This window comes from Lepus europaeus, chromosome 18 (assembly GCF_033115175.1).
Source record: "Lepus europaeus isolate LE1 chromosome 18, mLepTim1.pri, whole genome shotgun sequence".
NCBI classification, from domain to species: domain Eukaryota; kingdom Metazoa; phylum Chordata; class Mammalia; order Lagomorpha; family Leporidae; genus Lepus; species Lepus europaeus.
The window spans coordinates 70,351,059-70,372,289 of NC_084844.1; the positions used below are offsets into that span (position 1 = coordinate 70,351,059).

General features: G+C 48.3%; 1 pseudogene; it reads left to right on the forward strand.

Moving 5' to 3' along the window:
• The first annotated feature begins 2,862 nt into the window (after nucleotides 1-2,862).
• LOC133746978 (protein-L-isoaspartate O-methyltransferase domain-containing protein 1-like) lies at nucleotides 2,863-20,706 on the forward strand (annotated as a pseudogene).
• Nucleotides 20,707-21,231: the final 525 nt, after the last annotated feature.

Here is a 21,231-nt window from a genome sequence, read left to right on the forward strand (position 1 = left end):
TCAGGCATCAAGGTTCCTGGGTTCCAGGGAGGGGCCAGGCATCAGGGGTCCCGGGTGCAAGGCGAGGAGACTGGGCGCCAGGGGTCCCGAGTAACAGAGAAGGGGCCGAGCGATGGGGGTCCCAAGTGCCCAGGAGGGGCTGGGCTTCTTGAGTCCTGAGAGACAGTGAGGGGCCCGCGCAATGGGGGTCCCAGGTACAGGGAAGGGGCTGGGCATCGGGGAAGGGGCCAGGCATTGGGGATCAGGGGTGCCAGGGAGGGAGCCAGATGTCAGGGGTCTCGAATGACCGGGAGGGCCAGGCGATGGGGTCACGGGTGCCAGGGAGGGTGTCGAGGGTCCCGGGTCCCCGGGAAGAGGCCGGGTGTCAGTGTCCAGGGTGCCAGGGAGGGGGCTGGACGTCAGGGTTTCAGGTGCAGGGTGGGGGCTGGGTGTTGGGGTCCCGGGTGCAGAAAGGGGGCCAGGTGTTGGAGGTCCTAGGTTCCAGGGAAGGGGCCGGGCAGTGGGAGTCCTGGGTCCCAAGAAGGTGACCAGGCCTCGGGGGTCCTGGGTGCCATGGAAGGGACTGGGCGGCAGGGTCCCTGGGTGCCAGGAAGGGGGCCGGACATCAGGAGTCAGGGGTGCCAGGGAGGGGGCCAGGCATCAGTGGTCCCAAGTGACAAGGAGGAGCCAGGTGTCAGGGGTCCCAGGTGCTAGGGAAGGGCCGGGTGTCAGGGGTCCCAGGTGCCAGGGAAGGGCCGGTCGTAGAGTGTCCTGGGTGCCTGGGACAGGGCTGGCCTCAGCGGTCATGGGTTTCAAGGAGGGGGCCAGGCTTCAGGGGTCCTGGGATCCAGTTGGGAGCTTGGCGATGGGGGTCCCACGTACCAGGGAAGGGGCTGGGTGTTGAAGGTCCAGGATGCCAGGGAAGGCCAAGTGTCAGGGTTCCGGGGTGACAAGGAGGGGGCCAGGCGTCAGGGTTCACAGATGCCATGGAGGGGGCTGGACGTCAGGGGTTATGGGTGTCAGGGAGGAGGCCAGATGTCAGAGGTCCTGGGTGAAGGAGGGGCCAGGAATTGGGGATTCTGTGGCCCAGTAGGGAGCTGGGCGATGGGGGTCCCTGGTGCCAAGGAAGGGGCTGGGTACCAGGGAGGGTTGGGTGTCAGGGGTCCTGGGTGCCAGGGATGGGCTGGGCGTCGAGGGTCCTGCATGCCAGAGAGGGGGCCAGGCGTTGGGGGTCCCGGGTACCAGGGAAGGGGTCAGAAATTCTGGGTGCCAGGGAGGGGCTGGGCATTGGGGGTCCTGGGTGCCAGGGAGTGGGCTGGGCATTGGGGGTCCTGGATGCCAGGGAGGGGGCTGGCTGGGTGTCTGGGGTCCTAAGAGACAGGGAGGGGCCTGGCGTCAGGGCCACAGGTGCCAGAGAGGTTGTTGGGTTCCGGAGTGCCAGGGAGGGGTCGGGAATCGGGTCTGGGTGCCAGGGATGGCTGGGTGTTGGGGGTCATGGGTTTCAAGGAGGGGTCCAGGCATCATGGATCCCTGGGCCCAGGAGGGAGCCAGGCGATTTGGGTCCCGAGTACCAGGGAAGGGGCTAAGTGTCGGGGTCCAGGGTGCCAGAGAAGAGGCTGGGCGTTGGGGGTCACGGATGCCAGGGAGGAGGTCGGGGGGGTCTCGGGTGACAGGGAGGGTTTGGGCATCAGGGGTCCCAGGTGCCAGGGAGGGGCCAGGCATCAGGGGTCCCGGTGCCAGGAAGAGGCCTGTCATCACATTCTTGGGTTCCAGGAAGATGCTGGGCATTGGGGAAGGGACCGGGCGTCTGGGGTCATGGGCACCAGGGAGGGGGTCGGGCGTCCTGGGTAACAGCGAGGGAGCTGGGCGTCTGGGGTCCCCAAAGACAGGGAGGGGCTGGATGTCTGGTGTCCCGGATGCCCATGAGGGGCCCGGGCTTCTGGGGTCCCCAGAGACAGGGAGAAGCTCAGATGATGGGGTCCTGGGTATCAGGGAAGGGCTGGGCATAAGGGAAGTGGCTGGGCATCAGGGATCCCGGGAGCCTAGGAGGGGCTGGAAGTTGGGGGTCCCAAGTGACATGGAGGGCCAGGCGTTGGGAGTCACAGGTGCCAGGGAGGGCTGGGCGTCAAGGGTCCAGGTGCCAGGGAAGGGGCCTGGTGTCATGGGTCCCTGGTGCCAGTAAGGGGGCCTGGCGTCTGGGGTCCCCAGTGACAGTGAGGGGCCAGATGTCGGGAGCCCCGGGTGCCTGGTAAGGGGCTGGATGGTGTGGGTCCCGGGTACCAGGGAATGGGTTGGGTGTTGGGGAAGTGGCCAGGTGTTGGGGGTCTGGGGTGCCAGGGAGGGGGCCAGACTTCGGGGGTCATGTGATCCATGGTGGAGGCCAGTCTTTGAGGTCATGTGTGCCAGGGAGGGTATTGGTGGTCCCAGGTGCCAAGGAGGGGCCCGGTGTCAGGGTCCTGGTGCAGGGAAGGGGCCAGGCGGTGGGAGTCCTGGGTGCCAGGGAGGCGGCCGGGCCTCGTGGGTCCTGGGTGCCATGGAAGGGGCCAGGACGCAGGATTCCTGGGTGTCAGGGAGGGGGCCGGGTGTTGAGGGGCCTGGGTGCCAGGGAGGGGGCCGGACATCATGTTTCCCATGTACCTCGGAAGGGGTTGGGGGTCCCGGGTGCCAGGGAGGGGTTGGGCATCAGGGGTCCCGGGTTCCAGGGAGAGGCCATGCGTCGAGGGTCCTGAGTGCCAGGGAGAGGGCCTGGCATCAGGGATCCAGAGTGTCAGGGAAGTGGTCAGGTTTCCCAGGTACCAGGGGAGAGGCCAGGAGTCGACGTTCTAGGTGCCAGGGAGGGCTGGGCATCGAAGGTCCTGGGTGCCAGGGAGGGGGCTGGGCGACATGCATCACAGGTGTCAAAGAGGGGACCAGGCGTCAGGGATCCTGGGGTCCAGTAGGGAGCTGGGTGATGGGGGTCCAGGGTACCAGGGAAGGGTCTGTGCATTGGAGGTCCAGTGTGCCTGGGTGGCGGTGAGCGTCAGCATTCCCAGGTGACAAGAAGGGTACCAGGTGTCGGGGATCACGGGTGCCAGGGAGGAGACCATGCGTCAGGGATCGTTGTTGTCAAGGAGGGGCCAGGCGTTGGGGATCCTGGAGCCCAGGAGGGAGCCAGGCGATAGGGGTCCTGGGTACCAGGAAAGGGGCCTGGCATCAGGGTCCTGGGTGCCAGAGAAGGGGCCGGGCATCAGGGTTCCAAGAGCGAGGGAGGGGCCAGGCATCGGGGGTACCGTGTGTCAGGGAAGGGGTCAGATTTCCCGGGTACCAAGGAAGAGGCCAGGAGTTGATGTTCCAGGTGCCAGGGAGGGCCCGGGCATCGAAGGTCCTGGGTGCCAGGGAAGGAGCTGGGCGACACAGGTCATAGGTATCAAGGAGGGGGCCAGGCGTTGGGGATCCCGGGGCCCAGTAGGGATCTGGGTGATGGGGGTCCTGGGTACCAGGGAAGGGGCCTGGCATCAGGGTCCCGGGTGCCAGGGAAGGGGCTGGGCGTTAGGGGTCCCGGGTGCAAGGGAGGGCTGGGCATCCTGTGTCATGGGTGCCAGGGAGGCGGCTGGACGTCTGGGTTCATGGGTTTCAAGGAGGGGTCCAGGCGTCAGGGATTCCTGGGCCTAGGAGGAAGCCAGGCGATTTGGGTCCCGGGTACCAGGGAAGGGGCTGGGCATCAGGGGTCCAGGGTGCCAGGGAGGAGGCTGGGTATCTGGCATCCCAAGTGACAGGGAGTAGCCGGGCGTCAGGGGTCATGGGTGCAAGGGAGGGGCTGGGCGACAGGGTCCAGGGTGCCAGGTAAGAGGCTGGGCGTCGGGGTCTTGGGAGCTAGGGAGATCTTGGATGTCAGTGAAGAGGCCGTGTGTCTGGGGTCATGGGTGCCAGGGAGGTGGTCAGGGGTCTTGGTTGCCAAGGAGGGGTCAGGCATCGAGGGTCCTGGGTGCCAGGTAGGGGACGGGCATCAGGGGTCCTGGGTGACAAGGAGGAGATGGGCATTGAGGGTCCTGGGTGCCAGGGAAGGGGCTGGGTGTCAGGGGTCCCGGGTGCAAGGGAGGAGACTGGGCATCAGGGGTCCTGTTTAACAGGGAGGGGGCCGGGTGATGTACGTTCCAGGTGCCCAGGAGGGGCCTGGGCTTCTGGAGTCGGGTGTTGGGGGTCCAGAGTTCCAGGGAAGGGGTTGGAGGCTCTGGGTGCCAGGGAGGGGCCAGGCATTGAGGGTGGGTGCCAGGGAGGGGCCTGGCATCGAGGGACCTGGTTGCCAGGGAAGAGGCCTGGCGTCAGATTCTTGGGTTCCAGGGAGATGCTGGGTGTCGGGGAAGGGGCGGGGCGTCTGTGGTCATGGGAGCTAGGGAGGTTTTGAGTGTCCCAGGTCACAGGGAGGGGCCGGGCATCTGGGGTCTCATGTGACAGGGAGGGGCTGAGTGTCTGGGGTCCCGAGTGACAGGGAGGGGCTGGATGTCAGGTGGCCCGGATGCCCAGGAGGTTCCGGGCTTCTGGGGTCCCCAGAGACAGGGAGAGGGCCAAGAGATGGGGGTCCTGGGTACCAGGGAAGGGCTGGGCATCAGGGAAGGGGCCGGGTATCAGGGATTCCGGGTGCCTGGGAGGGGGCCGGAGGTCGGGGTCCCAAGTGACATGGAGGGCCAGGCATCGGGAGTCCCAGGTGCCAGGGAGGGCTGGGCGTCAAGGGTCCAGGGAAGGGGCCGGGCATCACGGGTCCCCGGTGCCAGTAAGGGGGCCTGGCGTCTGGGGTCCCCAGTGACAGTGAGGGGCCGGGCATCGGGAGTCCCGGGTGTCTGGTAAGGGGCTGGATGGTGTGGGTTCCAGGTACCAGGGAATGGGTTGGGTGTTGGGGAAGTGGCCAGGTGTTGGGGGTCTGGGGTGCCAGGGAGGGGGCCAGACTTCGGGGGTCATGTGATCCATGGTGGAGGCCAGTCTTTGAGGTCATGTGTGCCAGGGAGGGCGTCGGTGGTCCCAGGTGCCAGGGAGGTATCTGGTGTTAGGGTCCTGGGTGCATGGAAGGGGGCAGGCTGTGGGAGTCCTGGGTGCCAGGGAGGTGGCCGAGCCTCGTGGGTCCTGGGTGCCATGGAAGGGGCAGGGCAGCAGGGTTCCTGGGTGTCAGGGAGGGAGTCAGGTGTTGAGGGTCCTGGGTGCCAGGGAGGGGGCCGGACATCAGGTGTACCAGGTGCTCGGGAGGAGGTCGGGTGTCCCAGTGCCAGGGAGGGGCTAGGTGTCAGGGTCCCAGGTGCCAGGGAAGGATCTGGGCCCAGTGTTCCTGTTTGCCAGGAAAGGGGCCAGGCGACGTGGGTCCTGGGTACCAGGGAGGGGTCAGGAGTCGATTATCTGGATGCCAGGGAGGGGGCTGGGCGTCTGGGGTCCTGAGAGACAGGGAGGGGCCGGGCGTCATGGGTCACGGGTGCCAGTGAGGGGGTTGGGGGTCCCAGGTGCTAGGGAGGCGTCGGGCGTCAGGGATCCAGGTGCCAGGGACGGCCGGGCTTCGGGGGTCATGGGTTTCAAGGATGGGTCCACACATCAGGGATCCTGGGGCCCAATAGGAGCCGGGCGATGGGGGTCCCAGGTACCAGGGAAGGGGCTGGGTGTTGGGGTTCCTGTGTGCCTGGGGGGAGGCCGGGCATCAGAATTCTTGGGTGTCAAGGAGGGGGGCAGGTGTCAGGGGTCACAGGTGCCATGGAGGGGGCTGGATGTTGGTGGTAACGGGTGTCAGGGAAGTTTTCAGGTGTCTCGGGTCGCAGAGAGAGCTGGGCAATGGGGGTCCTGGGTACCTGGAAAGGGGCCTGGTGTCAGGGGTCCCTGGTACCAGGGAAGGGGCTGGGCGTCAGGGGTCCAGGGTGCCAGGGAGGAGGCTGGGCATCTGAGGTCCCGAGTGACAGGGAGGGGCCGGGCGTCGGGGGTCACGGGTGCCAGGGAGGTGTTCGGGGGTCTCAGGTGCCAGGGAGGGTTTGGGCATCAGAGGTCCCAGGGCGGGGCATCGAGGGTCCTGGGTGCAAGGGTGAAGGCCGGGCGTCCTGGGTCCCGAGTGACAGGGAGGTCCTGGCGTCGAGGGTCCCGTTTGCCAGGGAAGAGGTCGGGTGTCTGGGGTCAAGGGGGCCAGGGAGGGGGTTGGGGATCTCGGGTGCCAGGGAGGGGCCGGGCATCAGGGGTCCCGGGTGTCAGGGGGGCCGGGCGTCTGGGGTCGTGGATGCCAGGAAAGGGGCTGGGCGTCGGGGAAGGGGCCGGGCTCTGGGGATCCGGGGTGCCAGGGAGGGGGCCGAACGGGTGTCAGAGGTACCAGGGAACGGGTCGGGGTTCTCGAGTGCCAGGGAGGGACCGGGCGTCGATGGTCCCGGGTACCAGGGAAGAGGCTGGGCGTCGTGGGCCCCGGGTGTCCTGGTATGGCCGGGCGTCGGGGGTTCCGGGTGCCAGGGAAGGGGTCCGGGGTCCCAGGCAGCTTCCACCGGTTCTGCTTCCCCCCTGTCAGGACCCCCGGGCCCACACACTCACCACGTCGCAGTCCTCAGCTCCTAGGTACCCGGCGACCCCCAGCTTGTGAAGGTGGAGAGCGCAGACCCCGACTGGGCTCACCTCGCTCTGCGGAGGAACTCTAAGACCACTGTGACGTCAAGATCCCGCGTGATGACATCACCGTGCCTGATTGGATGGGGGCGCACACAGCGTCACAAAAGACTCAGCCAATCAGCATCCTCCAAGGTGTGGCTCCCTAACCGGTCTGTGCTTGATGTGAATCAGGAGAGGTGGGAAGCGGCCCCCTGCCCTCCTCTCCCCGCGGTGCACCTGCCACCCGCTGGGGTCGCCTTGGGGTCCCCCTGTGCTTCTCGAAAGCGGATCCTGGCTGCAGCTGGCGGTCACCTGCTTCACGTAAGTTAAAATTCTGCTTCTAGGCTTAGGGGCTTTCGCTTTGTATTTCTGCTCATTTTTCTGTTGGGCCATTTGTATCATGTTTTAATATGGATTTGAAGAATGCTTAAAGGCATCACATAATTGAATCCTTTTTCTTGCTCCTGTCTATATGTTTTCCACTCTGCTTACTGACCTTTAGTATCTTCTATTTGTTTTTTGCCGGTGCTTGGTAATAATCTAGTGGATTTTAAAAATATCGATCTTCCCAGAAATCTCGTTCAATTCATTTATCAGTTTTTGTTTTTAGATGTTATGGATTCTCTCTAAATAAAGATTTCCAATATACTGACATTTTATTGCTTAGAAATTGATTTTTACACCTTATTTTTTCCTTTTGTTCTTTTTCCCTCTCCCCCGACTACTCCTCCAGTAAGAAGCTGGAGACAAAAAAAAAAAAAAAAAAAGAAAGAAAGAAATGTACCACAGCCTGGAATTGAGGATTCTTAGGTTCACTAACTCTATGCTAATGAAGACAAGTGCATGTGTGAATTTCATATGCCTGACTTTCCAGTATAAATATATTAATCTATTTGGAATAAATGCGGATGGAATAAAAAATGATGAAGTTGGAGACAGTGGAGTCAGCCGTCTAGGTTTCTTCAGGGAGAAATTTGTCAATGATCCCGTATTGTGTTGTTTGTTGTAGGATCCTTTTCAACACCTTGATCAGAGTAAGGAAGCCACAGTTTATTTTTACTAAAAAAATAGTAAGTATTTTTAATTGCATGCTGACTTTTTAAATGCTTTTCAACATTCAATCTAAATGGTCATGTGATTTTCTTGAATTTTTCCACTACCTGGACAATCTACATGGCTTGTTCAAAATGTTAACCACCTCTTGCATTTTTCTTCTATCTCACTTGTTATTAATTTTATTTTCATATGTATTTCATTTATCATAAAACTACTAGGGAGATATGCATGTGTTTTTAAAAGACAGGCTTATACTTAATTCATATTTCAAGTTCTGATCAATTTGCATCATAATCAATGTAATGCTGGCTTTCTAAAAAATGTGAAAATATTCTGTGCTTATTTCTACCTTGGTATGTCTGGGAAATATAAGTGTGTCTTTTTTTTTCTTAAATGTTTGGAATATTTTGTATTTCTATAACTTAAATTTTGTTTCTGTAACTTTTTATTGGTTGGTAGTCTTCAAATTGTGATTCAGATTGCTTAGTTTAATTTGGAATTTTCCTATTTTATATTTGTTATATTGGATTTGGGAAATTTATATTTGTTTTGTGGGAATTTGATTTCCAAAGTGTGGTCGATTTTTATCTCTGGTCAAGTTTTTACTCCTGAGTTTTACAAAAATTTTTTTCTAGCATCTTGACTAGGCTATATTCTCTGCAAAAACTTGTTTTAATACCTGAAACTGGACATTAGTGTTACTTTTCCCTGTGTTTCCTTAATTACTTTTACTCATGGATTATTAATTCTGTTAATATTAAAAAGTATATCCATGTTTGTGGGACATTTTAATAAGCATTTCACATTATGGCATATATACACTATGGAATACTACTCAGTGGTAAAAAAAAATGAAATCTTTTGTTTTGCAACAACATGGATGCAACTAGAAGCCATTAACACTAGTGAAATAAGCCAGTCCCAAAAAGGCAAATACCATGTTTTCCCTGATCTGTCATAACTAACAGAGCATCTAAAATGTAATCTATAGGAGTGAAATTGACATCTTGAGCTTTGATGATTGTTTACAGCCCTTGTGTCTGTAGTTGAGGAACTTTTTTCTCCTCATACTATTTATTGGACTCTTTACTTACTGTAGGGTTAATCTTATGAGTATAAAGAAAACCAGAAAAAAGCATTTCATATATGCTCTTATCTTTTTGCTTGTCTTTATTTTATGCACTTTCATGTATTTTTCTTTTTAATTGTTGAAAGGGAATTGTGATGATTGATTTTTAGTATTTAATTCTAATATAGTCACTTAAGGCTATAATTTCTGTATCTATCCCAGCCTATGGATTTCCTCTTCTCTTTCCAAACCCTGTGTGTGCAGACCCTGTAGGCCTCCCAGTGTTTCCACTTGCGTGTGCATATGGGCTACATGTGTTTCTATTCCTGTGCCTAATACACAAAACAGATGTGATACATATTCAATAGAAGCCATATTCACAGTTTTAATTTTGATTTTTCCTTAGGCTCATAATCTATGTTATGATACTCTCTTGCAATTCTGGGCAGTGATAGCAAGTCACAGCTCCCCATCATCAGCCAAAAAATCATGAGGTCAAGCAAGTGATTCTTTACAATGTGCTGTGTTGTTGAGCTCTAATGTTCAGTTAGACAAGTGTATTGAATGCTTTTTTTTTCTTTTAATGATTTGCTTTTTTTTCTTTTAATGATTTTTCCAAATTCTTAAAAAAAACACAATGGTAAAACTGAAACCAAGGAGACATCCTGAGGACCTGTCAGAGACAAAGTAGAACAGGGTAATGGAAAGTTCTGAGGTCTTTAGGCACGTTGACTTTGACAACTACACACACACACACACACACACTGAGCACATCTGTACAAAACATTCTGTGTTAGGAGAAGTAGGGTAGGGTTAAGGGATCAGGACACATTTCCATATTGGACCAGCCTCCCTTAAGGCTCACTAGCTTGTCCAGCATCCAGCCCCTGGGGCTAGCCAGAATTTGCTGTGAGAGACTGGAGTTAAAAATGTAGTTGCAGCCCGTAGACATGAGGATGCTCCCCACTTGGTTATGCACCTGTGCCACAGACCCCTCACAACTCCTTCTTGTCTGCCATCTATTAATTCTCCTGGATGATGTCTTGGGGATTTTGGATGAGGGTTTTCTGTTTGCTTTCTTCTTTTCCATTTTGTCCTGTCCTTTTTCCTTCTTAGATTGCTTCTCCTTGTTTTCAGGTTGCTTTGACCTCCACTCTTAATCTTCACCATTCCCAAATCCCCTTATGGATTGTCCTTGGATCTGTGGGAGTCAGGGGACCCTTTTTTTCTTTGCCATTACCACTTGCACTCCTTTTTTATTTCCCCTTGGAAGTCCTAGAGGCATTTTCTTGGGAGCCAGCACCATCTCCACCTTCCCAGTCATTGGCTTCTGCTTCTGCTTGCTCCTGGGGGACCTTCATTGCCAACAGGACCCTGGAAGCTCCTGCTTTGCAGCTACTGCGATCATTCTTGCTTTTCTTGGTGATGTCCATGGCCTTTTTCTTTCCTGCTTCAGCAGCAGCATCAGGACCTTCCCCACCAAGGCCTGCATCTGGTTTCACTCATTAGCTAGGTTTTCCCAGGAGATGGTGGGAACTATTGATTAGAAGGATTGCGGTTCAGAGGCCCATGACCCAATTCTTGGGCTTCTGAGCTGTGGTGCTTCATGTGGCCTCTTTTCTACTTGCATTGGGAAACATGATCCCTGTTGCTTGTTGGGACTGTGTCTGCTGCTTGACGTCAAGGGAATCTGATGTCCAGAGTAGAGGGAACTGGAAGGTTGATATCTGGCCTGGGAGTAGCCTTTGACACCAGAGAACAGGCCAGGGTAAGCCTAGGGTTACTCTGTAATTCACTCCCTCCCAGTAGGGTTTGAACCCAAGCTGGGGCCTGAGTTGGCCCTCTGGGGCCCTTCCCTCCCTGAAGAACTGTTTCTGCTCTTCTCAATATTGTCTGAGCTCCAGGTCTTTGGTTTTGGGGTTCCCTGAGGGAGGGACTCTGGTCCGCTAGCCCTTGGTTTTACCAAGCTTTTTGGTCACTGTGTCCTGGACAGGGGCACTTTGGAGTTTCATCACAGGGAATTTTCCCACAGCACCATCACCCCTACTTGAAGTCTGGCCATATGCAGCTGGGGCTCACTTCATTTCTGGACAAGGAAATTTGGGGTAGGTTGGTCAGAAGGAAGGAAAATGGACTCCCGTTTGCCTGTTTGTCACCTTCATGGCTATTGCCTCCTATTTCTTGCCTCTAATACTCAGCTAGACTCCTTGTTGGTGCTGGCCCCAGGGATTGTCTTGGTAGGCAGTGGGTACTGCACTGGTTTTGATGGCAGGAGTCAAGGTCTGCACTGTCAGGATATTGCCTCCATTCATACTCTTTGGGAAGCTCCTGGCCATGTTCTCTGAGGCCCAGGCCTTCCTCAGGAAGCTCCTAGCTTATGCTTGCACAAGGGGTAGCATCTGGACCAGTTGGATTATAACTAGGGCCAGCAAAATCAGAGAGGTTTAATCACCTGGCTCAAAGACAACTCCTCCAACTCCTCATCACTGCTCCCTGAAGCTGCTTTGCCTCTTCTGTCAGGGTTCTGGGATCAGGGTCTTTCTTCTGGAAGTGTGGGAGTTACTGTCCTTGTCACAGAAGACATAGTCCAGGTTCATGGCTGCAGGTGTTTCTCCTTCAATGTCTGCCTCCTCTTCACTGCTCCTCTGAGTTCTTCCAAATCAGAATTCATGTTGTAGGAACTTGGCCACATAGTTACAGAGTTCAATAAATAGGCCCCTTCAGAGCCCATGTGGAGTAGTAGCATGGAACCTGGACTTAACCACCTGGGTTTTCATTCTGCCTCTGTCATTTACTTGTTCCTTAGGTTACTTAATGAATCTCAGTTTTCTCATGTGTAAAATGGAGGCATTAAAAGCTACAATTCCTAGGATAAATATGAGAAATAAAGCAGCTAATCTTTCTAAAGTGCTTAAAATAAAGCATATAGGAAAATTTCAATAAGTTTTAGGAACACATTTACTTTACTTGCTGTGGAATGTATTAGTGACCATATATATTGAAATACCACCATTGGTGTTGGGATGGAGTGAGGGATGACGTAAGATATGAAAGGGAGAAATGGCTTTTGATCTTATATGAGTGCAGTTATTTGAGGGAAGTTAGAGCTGAAATAATAACCAACATTGCCATTAGGTAAGTGATATTTGAAGGAGTGATAGTTTTAACATTTTTTAAAAAAACTCAGTACTTTGTGTTTTTAAAATAATTTTTAAATTTATAAAAGTTGAGTAAATTTTATGTATTTCACATATGCAGATTTAGGCGCATTGTGATACTTCCTACTCTACCCTCCCTTATCATTCCTTTCTTACTCTCTCTTAATTTTTACAATGACTTAATTTCAGTTTATTTTATAATCATAAGCTTAACCCCCCACTAACACAAGTAGTAACAAGTCACATGTAACAAGCAGTAAGAAGGAGAAACAAACAAAACGCTGTTCTTCAAAGGTAGAGACAAGAGCTGTAAACAATAATCAAACCACAAAATGTCCATTTCACTCATATACATTAAATTTTTGTACTCTATTATTTACCATAGATCATGGAAAACGTTTTTCTCATTGGGACTGGTTTATTTCACTAGGTAGAATTGATTCCAGTTGCATCCATTTTGTTGCAAACAACAAAATTTCATTGTTTTTTATGGCTAAGTAGCATTCCATAGTGTATATGTACCACATTTTCTTTATCTAAACATTGGTTGATGGGCATCTGGGCTGATTCTGTATCTTAGCTACTGCAAATTGGGCTGCAGTAAACATAGGGGTACAGGTAAACTCTCTCATATGCTGATTTCATTTTGTTTGGGTAAATTCCCAGAAGTGTGATGGCTGGGTCATATGGTAGATTTGTTTTCAGATTTCTGAGGTATCTTCATACTGTCTTCCACAATGGCTGTACCAGTTTACATTCCCAGCTTTTCTCTGACATCCTCACTGACATTTGTGGTTTATTGATTTTATTATAGTAGCTATTCTAATTGTGATGAGGGAAAACATCATTGTGGTTTTTGTTCTCATTTCCTTGATGGCTAGTTATCCTGGGTATCTTTCAGGTGTCTGTTGGCCATTTGAATTTCATCCTTTGAAAAATGCCTGATCGAGCCCTTTACCCATTTCTTAACAGGATTGTTCATTTTCTTTTGATGAGTTTCTTGAGCTCTTTATGGGTTCTGGATATTAATCTCTTATCAGTTGCATCATTTGCAATATTTTCTCCTGTTCTATCAGTTGCTTCTTCACTTTGTTGTGTTTCCTTTGCATTACAGAAGATTCTTAGCTTGATGTAATCCTATTTGTTTATTTTTGCTTTTATTGCCTGTGCTTCTGGGTCTTCTTGAAGAAGTCTTTGCCTGTGCCAAAATTTCCCCAATGTTCCCTAATAATTTGCTGGTATCAGATAATAGATTTAGATCCCTGATCCATTTGAGTTGATTTTTGAATAACGTATAAGATAGAGGTCTTGTTTCATACTTCTTCATGTGGAGATTCAATCTTGCAACACTTTATTGAAGAGACTGGCCTGGGGGCCAGCACTGTGGCATAGCAGGTAAAGCCAATGCCTGTGTAGCAGGTAAAGCTAATACCTGTGGTGCCAGCATCCCATATGGGCACTAGTTCATATCCCAGCTGTTCCACCTCTGATCCAGCTCTCTGCTATGGCCTGGGAGAGAAGTGGAGGATGGCCCAAGCCTTTGGGCCCCTGCAACCCTTGTGGGAGACCTGGAGGAAACTCCTGGCTCCTACCTTCAGGTCGGCGCAGCTCTGGCCATTGCAGCCAACTGGGGAGTAAACCAGCAGATGGAAGACCTCTCTCTCTCTCTCTCTCTCTCTCTCTCTCTCTCTCTCTCTCTCTCCTTCTCTTGTATATAATGCTGAATTTCAAATAAATAAATCTTTTTTAAAAGAGAGAGAGACTGGCCTTCCTTCAAGGATCAATTTTAGTTCCTTTGTCAAAGATTAGTTGGCTATAGAGGTGTGGATTAATTTCTGGGGTTTCGATTCTGTTCCCTTGGTTATATGTCTATTTTTGTGCCTGTAAAAGGCTTGTTTTGAACATAAGTGCCTTGTAAGATAACTTGAAGTCTGGTATTGTGATATCTCTGGCTTTTTTTTTCTTGTTTACAATTGCTCTAGCTATCTGGGGTCTCTTGTACTTCCATACAAATTTTAGCATTGTTTCCTGTAGATCTGAGAAGAATGTCATTGGTATTTTGATTTGGACTACTTTGGTTTTTTTTTTTTTTGCTTGTTTGTTTTTAAGATGACTTTGAATATGTAAATTGCTATGGATAGTATGGGCATTTTGATTATGTTAATTCTTCCAATCTACAAGCATGGAAGTTTCTTCCATTTTTTGTCTTCTTTGATTTCTTGTTTTAATATATTGTAATTTTCATTGTAGAGAACTTTGACATCCTTGGTTAAATTTATTCCAAGGTATTGAAATATTTTGTAGCTATTGTGAATGATACTGGCATTTTTCTGTGTATACAAAGGGTATTGATATTTGTGTGTTGATTTCATATCCTGCAACTTTATCAAACTCTCTTAAGAGTTTCAGCAGTCTCTCTTTTTAGGATTTATTTATTTACTTTAAAGTCAGGGTACACAGAGAGAGAAGGAGAGGCAGAGAGAGAGAGAGAGAGAGAGAGAGAGAAGGAGAGGGATAGTGAGAGAGAGAGAGAGGTCTTCCATCTGATAGTTCACTCCCCAGATGGCTGCAACAGCTGGAGCTACACCAATCTGAAGCCAGGAGCCAGGAGTTTCTTGCGGATCTCCCAAATGGGTGTAGGGGCCCAAGAGCTTGGGTCATCTTCTGCTGCTTTCCCAGGCCATAGCAGAGACCTGGATCAGAAGTGGAGCAGCTGGGACTAGAACTGGCACCCATATTGGATGCCAGCACTGCAGGCGGTGGCTTTACCTGCTATGCCACAGCACCAGCCCTGAGTTTCAGCAGTCTCTTAGTGGCATCTTGTGTTTTCCCTACATATATGATCATGTCATCTGCAAACAGGGATAATTTGACTTTCTCCATTCCAATTTGCATCACATTGATTTCTTTTTCTCACTTAATGGCTCTGACTAAAACATCTAGAATGCTATTGAATAGCAATGGTAAGAGTGGACATCCTTGTCTGATTCTATACCTTAGTAGAAATGCTTCTAGCTTTTCCTCACTTAATATGATACTGGTTGTGAGTTAGTCATGTACTTCCTTGATTGTGTTAAGGAACATTCAAGAACAAATAATAGGAGAAAACCATGCTGATTATATCATTGACCAGATTTCTTGGATACCAAATAAATACCCACATCACAGCAGGAAATGGTAGTACATTAAACTTCTAATATTTCACTCCTCAGAAAATATTTCCTGTCATGTACTTGATAACACAGCTTCAGTGAATGACAGCCCACCACATAGAACCCCGGTTATCCTGTAAGATTATATTGACTAGTAATGGCATAGATCTTGGCTTGTGTAGATATATTTTGTGATGTGCATCAGTGACTAAATTACCTAATGATGGCTTTCCCAAAATGTATTCTCATTGTGATGTGATACATAACCATTATATGGAAGCCATTTACTTGGGGAATAATGTGGCAAAATTTGAATAATGTATTTACATTTATTTGGTTTGAAAGGGAGGGAGAGACACATGGAGAGAAAGATATAGAAAGAGAAATAGGGATATACAGTGACAGAGGGAGCTGTCCCTATGCTGTTTCATTCCCCAAATGATGGCAACAGCCTCACTAATCAAAAATCACAGTCCTGGACTCAATCCAGGCTCCCATGTGGGTAGTAGTCCCAAAGTGCAGCCAAGACATGCAAGCAGGCATTTGGATATGAACATGAGTGTCCCAAGCAGCATCTTACCTACTACACCAAATATCCACTGCCAAGCCAAACTTTTTTAAACAGGCCATATGAGGAACTCTAATAATTCAATAATCATAAAACAATAAGTTCTTTGATAAATAAAACATTTATCCATTGATGAAGTGATCCCACATACATAAAATGTGTCCCATAATTATGTAAACTGACAAAAATAAGGATGCTTTCTCTCTCTCTGTCATTCTCTCTGTGGCACACTGTCTTTCAAGTAAATAAATAAACTAATACACCACAAGACAATGGAAAGGGAATGTAGCAAAATTGCATATCCTGTGTTAATGTGAGATATATTAATAAAATTATAAGAAATTATCCAAAAGAAATTAACATAATTACATGAAGGAGAGAATCTGTATAGGGACAAAATCAAATAAAAGCATCATTTTGTGTTTTCCATGTCAAAATCCTATGGCCATTTTTCAATGACTTTTATATCCTTTACATTTCCAAATATTTCAAATTAGAGAGAGAGAGAATGAATCTTCCATGTGCTGGTCCACTTCTGAAATGACCACAACACTTGGGGTGAGGTGGACTGAAGCCAGGGATCTAGAATTGAATTTAGGTTTCCCGTATGGGTGCAGGGACCACATACCTGCTGCCTCTCAGGGTATGTGTTGGTCGAAAGCAGAACTGGAAATGGAACCTGGACTCAAACCCAGGTACTATTTCATCAACCCAAGCAGTGGTGGGATGTAGCATGGGGTCAGGAGTGGCGGGTTCTGCAGTGGGATGTCAGATGTGGCAAGGGCAGGGTGGGGAAGGCTGTGACAGGATTTCAGATGGTGCAGGGACCTCTTAGATGCCAAAGAGAGAGAGAGATGCACAGAGTAAAACTCTCATTCTAACTCCACACTCTGTATTCAGGGAAAGTCCATGGTCTGGCCTTCTGGTTTGATGTTTTTCTTACTGGCTCCATAATGACCATGTGGCTATGCCTGGGCATGATAGGTCCCCTGTCACACTGTCACCAGGTCTTGTGCCTGCTTCAGTCACCACCACTTGCCAAGGCTGGAGGAACGCTTTCAGGAACATATCTGCTTTCTGAACCTGCAACTTTCTATACCATGTGGGCAGCTGCTGCTGCCCATGTCCTGGGCCTCAGCACAAGTCATTGTCATATTTTATGTAAGATCATATCAGGGAAGCCTTCATCACCAACTGCCACCCTGCCATCCACAACCTGACCTTGCTTGGACATCTGCTGTCACAGGCCTGTTGGGCCTGACAGCTGCACATGGGTGGGGTGGGAGGAAGGGAGTGACTTCTAATGAGCCCAGCTGGCTGGACACCCCATTTCAACTACCAAGCCTGCATCACCATGGGTTTGGCAAGCTGCTTTTTAGTACATTATTTATTTTTGGAATTGAACCAGTTCAGTTGACCGATCCTCTGAGAAACCCAGCCAGGTGGGCTCAGCCAGCAACCCCTTCTCTCAGACTCAGGGGCTTGGTGGTGAGGGGTGGCCCTGATGAGTATTCAGGGAAGGTCAGGGGAAGCCCTGGAGGATCCCTCCCAACCAACCTTCCCTCACACTTGAGTGTACAACCCTCCCCAACTGTCTGAAGGCCTCCACCCACAGGCCCTGCTTTTGCTGTTATGTTGTCTCTGAGTCCCTGTAGGTCCCTCTCCCACTCTACACCAAGATGTGGCCTGGAGAGAAGGACACCGTGGGTCACTTGGGGGTAGACACAGAAACATCAGTGTCTATCAGAAGGTGCCCCATCCTCTTTCCTCATGCTAATATTAGGCCCATGTTTCCCTCCATCAGCATGGCTGCTACAGTCCCTATGGCCATGGTGACATTTTGCTCCCTCTCCATCCTTGGAAGGGACCAGGCAGCGACTTCTCCCTCCAAGTACAGGAATAATAGAAAGATAAAATAAACATAGAGGAAATGCATATTTCAAACAGTAAGTACAATATTTAAATGTAGCACCATGTGACATTTGAAAAGGTTGCAAAAACAGTTTTATAGAATTATAATCAATATATATCAGTTGGATACAATAACAAAATGGAGACCAGTAATTTTATTATTCTATTGTTGGTTCTGAAACAGACGTGAGGTGTAGATTCATTTATTTGATGGGTGGAATGTCTCTGAAAAAGTGGAGATTGAAGTGACATCATGAGCTACATTTAAGGGTCAATGCATGCATAACTGAACAAAAATAAATAAAAATGTTTGAAAATCATCAGATTAAAATTAGAACATCTTATCAACCCCATCACACCACACTCTTTGTCAACCTCCCATATTCCCCATATCTGTATATAGGAAAATGATTATTACCTAAATGTATGCACACTCTAAGATAATATTTTTATTTTCAATGTCTATTTTGATCTGATTTATTTCAGTTTGTCTGTTTCAAATACATTTATTTTCCATTCATAATCATTTTTTTGGCTGCATGCTTTTTTATTTTAATTTTCCATGTCGTACCCTCAAATGTATTAATAACTGATTATCATTTTCATTTTTTTTGACAGATAGAGTTATAGACAGTGAGAGAGAGACAGAGAAAAAGGTCTTCCTTTTGTTGGTTCACTCCCCAAATGGGTGCTACGACTGGCGCTGCATGGATCCGAAAGCCAGGAGCCAGGTGCTTCCTCCTGGTCTCCCATGTGGGTGCAGCAGCCCAAGCACTTGGGCCATCCTCCACTGCCCTCCAGGGCCACAGCAGAGAGCTGGACTGGAAGAAAGGCAGCTGGGACTAGAACCCAGTGCCCATATGGGATGCTGGTGCCGCAGGTGGAGGATTAACCAAGTGAGCCATGGCACAGGCCTGATTATCATTTTCAATTAATTTTTGCCTTTTTAATTTTATTTTTAAATAAATCCCAGTTAACAATTTTGATCATTTTGCTCTATTTTTCATGTGTATCAACATGACATGTAAAATATGTTAGCATATCTTGATTAATAACTTACTGTAGTTCACAACACATGAACAAAAATATCTGTTGTGATGTATTCTCTTGAAAATTAAGATGAAAGTGGAAGTCATTGAGATAACTTTTTTGAATGTCCATCATAAAGGAGGAAGCTTTAGCTGCAAAATCATTTTCCTTATTCCTTCCTGAAACACAGATAGTGTGTTGGTTATACAGCAGCTATTATGTATCTATGAGGTAAGAATATGGAGAATATGACACAGTCAGGATCATGTCACTTCTTACACTCTCAGACTAACATATAATCCCTGATCATATAGCTTGGTGAGATTGTTACAAAGAAAAATAAAAAATTATTTAGATAAGCTCAGGAGTTCAATTATATGTTATACTCAATCAGGTTTATTCTTAATAGAAATAATTTTTTTGTTTTATTTATTAAGTATAATTATTATCGATCACCCTCCTTATCTCTTACCCAGGTTGTAACTTATGGTACTTCAGTCTCCAATAAATGATGCATGAAGTCTCTCTGGTATTAAGGAAAAGGCTTCCCAGTGTCTGATCCCCCTCACCTCAGCACAATCCTAATGTTACTTCAAGAGTATAAATTTGAGAAAGATTTACCAAGCCACACAGATATCTTGCAGACTATAATTTTTAGTCTAAAATGATGTTTGTTCCTCTTATCTGTTCTATTAGAAGATACCATTGATTATAATTCATCTAAATTAAAATAGCAGTGTCATTTTTACTTCAGTATAAATTTACTTTTGTTATTTTTTCTTTTTCTACAATAAATGAAAATGTAGAGAAAGTAATTTTAAAGACATTTCTTAAAATGTTCCCTTTAGATTAATGGATAGATGGCAGTCAGAAGGCTAGAGAAATTATGAAAAGATATTATAATTTAAACAAATACCTATGAGGGGGCATACTAACACTTGCCTGTTAATTATCCATGTTCGATTCCTGCTAGTAATGCCTGGCTCATTTTAACATTAATATTTATCCACAGAATAATTGTTATCTTAGGGTGACTGTTGTAGCAGTTTAGGTTAAGCTGACACTTAGAATGCACACATCAATCCATCTTCCTGATAATTCACTTATGAGGAAGCAGATATTGGGTCAACTAGATGGGTTCCTGCCATATACCTAGGAGACCTGGCTGGAGTTTCTGCCTCCTGGCTTTGGCTTGGCCCAGCTGAAGCTATTGAGGGTATTTGGGGAATGAAACTGAAAAGAAGATTCATTCTCATTACCATTCTCATTCTCATTCTCATTCTCATTCTCATTCTCATTCTCATTCTCCTCTTTTCTCTCTTCTTTTCCTCCTCTCCTCCTCTTCCCCCTCCCCCTCCTCCTCTCCTCCCCCCCTCCTCCCCTCCCCCTTCTTCCTTTCCTCTCCTCTCCTCTCCTCTCCTCTCCTCTCCTCTCCTCTCCTCTCCTCTCCTCTCCTCTCCCCTTCTCTACCATTCTACCTTTCCAAGAAATCATGGGATTGAGCTTTATTCAGATGTGGTGGACTATGCCAGGGGAAAACGGGAGAGCTTCATCAAACATAGTGATAGCTTTGATAAATCTGAGTTGTGTGATCCTGCATTTGTGGCTGGTAATTGCCTCCAGAGAGCATCTGACAGTTATCAGTATGATCAAATTATTGTGTTGCTGGACTCCAGAAAGACAATGAAAGCTACGTGAAAATTTTCCTGAACATGGGAGGCCTACTAGTCATTCCTGTAGAAGATCAGTTAACACAGATTATGCAAACTGAACAAAACACTTGGAAAAGTAAAAATATCCTTGCTGTTTTATTTGCTCTACTTGTGCAGGCAAGAAAGAATGACTACAGCAAACCTGATTATGTGGGACTCCCCCCTGCCCTGTGCTCTGAGGAACCTGCAGGACTTGTCCTGTATTTACATTCACTGCACTTAGAAATTTCATAAATAATGAGACGCAGGCCAAAGGGATTCCCCAAAAGGCTCCACCCAAAATGAAAAAAGAATGAAACAGAATTAACACGTAGGTCTTTGTGGGTAATCAGCTTATTCCTCAGCCTCTAGACAGTGAGGATTACAAATAAGAGGAGGGGAAAGACCACAGCAAAGCCATGAAGCCAGAAGGGTCTCAGAATTTACTGAGAAAATCATGAAGCTGCCCCTCCCTGAGTCTTTAAAAGTTTACTTGACATATTTTAGAGACAAATAACAGATTAAGAAGAAAGAATGCCTACTGATAATTCCTGTAGTCTTGAATATGTAGCATTTTTTAGTTGAAAGAATTATTTCTTTAATCAGAGTGGTAGGGGAAAAGTATAACCTGTTTCTGTCAGTAACAGAAATGATGTATTCAGTCATTTAAAAGGATCCCTTTTATAAAATCTTTTTTTCTTTAACTCTTGGGAAAATGCTGTTTTGTCTCAGAGTGATTTGAAAGTGGAATGCAACCACAGTCAAGACATTGTGTCCTATAAATTGTTTTCTGACTCCTTACAGATTTGTAGTGGTAAATGTTAGACATAATTTTATATGATTTAAACCATTGTTAAGAATATAAATATGATTTGAATTGCAGTTATTTTATTTCCTCTATGAAAGTCCCTCATAAAGAAAGAAAATGCTTTGTAGACCTATTTACCTTTTTTTAAAAGAGGAGAGGCAGAGAGAGAGAGAGAGAGAGAGAGAGAGAGAGAGAGAGAGATTCACTCCCCAATTGGTCACATTGGCCAGAGCT